The sequence below is a fragment of the Rhineura floridana genome, chromosome 1, assembly GCF_030035675.1.
Source record: "Rhineura floridana isolate rRhiFlo1 chromosome 1, rRhiFlo1.hap2, whole genome shotgun sequence".
Lineage (NCBI taxonomy): Eukaryota > Metazoa > Chordata > Lepidosauria > Squamata > Rhineuridae > Rhineura > Rhineura floridana.
In genome coordinates, this window is record NC_084480.1 from 59696504 (window position 1) to 59698621 (window position 2118).

At 39.3% G+C, this 2118-nt stretch overlaps 1 pseudogene; it reads left to right on the plus strand.

Moving 5' to 3' along the window:
* Window positions 1–1131: 1131 nt before the first annotated feature.
* LOC133375918 (5S ribosomal RNA) lies at window positions 1132–1251 on the plus strand (annotated as a pseudogene).
* The last annotated feature ends 867 nt before the right edge of the window (window positions 1252–2118 follow it).

The following is a 2118-nucleotide window of genomic DNA, read 5'->3' on the forward strand; positions in this document are numbered from 1 at the left end:
ATTTTATTGCATTGGAAATTGATTTTTTTTTTTTTGCATCCAGTTCACAGACCCCCTGAAGCCTGTCCATGAACCCCCTGGGACCACAGCTGAAGAACCCCTGGACTAAAGCAATATTTTCCCAAGGACTACAGAGACTCTCACTCTAATGCTATTTTAATTAACTTTCTGAAAATAAAATAGCCATCTTGGTAATTGTAAGAATAGCTTAAGATCATATGACACATTTAATGAAAAACTGAGCTTGCTTAGGACTTTGATCAGGCTCTCATAAAAAATGAAGTCAAATCCATGAAGGTGTCAAACAAATGGAAGAACTGCCAACTGCCAGCAAGTTAAGCTCAGAACTCAGGGAGATATAGAGGAGTGCTGAACCCACATCATTTAAGTGAAAACTTTAATCCAGGGATGGGGCACCTGTAACCCCCCCAGCTGTTGTTGAACTCCATCAGTGCCAGCCAGCATGGCCAATGATTAGAGATGGTCCAGCAACATTTAGAGGGCCATTACCTCCCCAACCCTGCTATAATTCTATGAGAACGCTTCCTGATTCTAGATCCTTTAAAACAAGATTCAACAACAGGTGTTCTAACTTAAGTATTCTTGACCAGCAAGTCAATTCAGTTTTCATTAGTTTTGTTCTTCTGTCAGTTGTATTGACATGCATGCAATGCTTCTACTTTTACAGACAGTGTTTTTAGTGGAGTCCTCTGAGATACGCTATACAAGACGAGTAAGTTAATGGTAATGAAATACAATGTTTAAATGATTTTCAGGCCAATAAAGTTTAAACAGAGAAGCAATGTCAAAGCATTAGTATTGACATTTTTAGTTACATGTAATTAATCTTTAAACAGATGCTGGATTTATGTTTCTGTCATTGTGCATTTCACGTGCTACGCCTGCTGCAAAATGTAGCAAGTTAAAGTCACTAAAAGTTAATTATCCATATTGTCTGTCAATATAAGACTGGATATCTTTAATAATTCCCTGAGTATTTTAACTTCTTACAACATGACAGTTGTCTCTTAGTTGCAGGATGTGCAATTGCAGGTAAGTTGGCTACTTCTTATACTTAATTTCTGCCATTTATACAGAGCATATTGCATCCCCTCTCTCACATTATAGGTCATTTATTTTGATACTATCTAAGAACACGGCCAATCTCATCTGATCTTGGAAGCTAAGCAGGGTCAGGCCTGGTTAGTACTTGGATGGGAGACCACCTGGGAATACTGGGTGCTGTAGGCCTAGAGGAAGGCAATGATAAACCACCTCTGAATACCTCTTACCATGAAAACCCTATGAATATATCCAAAGGATTCAAAGGGTCACCATAAGTCATAATTGACTTGAAGGCATATAACAACAACAAAATATAAGAATAGAAGTTGCAATTAATCTGCATGACAGCCCAAACTAACTGCACAATCCTATACATGTCTTCTCACTCCTATTGAGTTCCATGAATCTTACTCCCATAGTCCAAACTCATATATGTTAACTAGAAGTAAGACCCTCCAGCCTGCTAGCCAACTTAAGCCCAGCATGAGTCCCAATTTAGCCCTCAAGACCATTTTCCTCAAACCACACCCACCTGCTCACACATGATGTCATATATGATATCAGGTGTGGAACAAATAGAGAAGTGGCTACAAAGGAATAACTGGGTGGTAGCAGGTGATGACACATGCACAGCTGACTGGAAAACTGGAGATTGGGGTGACTCACCTGGAGACCCAGGGAGGACCCCAAAAAAACAGAGTCTCCAGGTGAAATCCAGAGATCTGACAATCCTAATTTGTAATTTGCATTATACCCCACCCTGACTACTATGATGGATGTAGGCTATAAATGTGTAGTAAAAAATAAACACAATAAAAAATAAAGTGTTCAAAGTACCATGAAAACAAGCAAAATTCAACAATACGTTTTATGAATAGTTGGGCTAGATTTGTAATGTATGCATTATCAACTAAATATATGGCATGTTGCTCCTTTAAGAGAAACAGTTATGGCCCAGGAGACCTGGGGAGCTGACTCAGAGGTGTGTTCTGACCAGAGGAGGTAACTACTACTCTCTGCAGGGTGCCAGGCCTGGCAAACAATAAAGTTTGT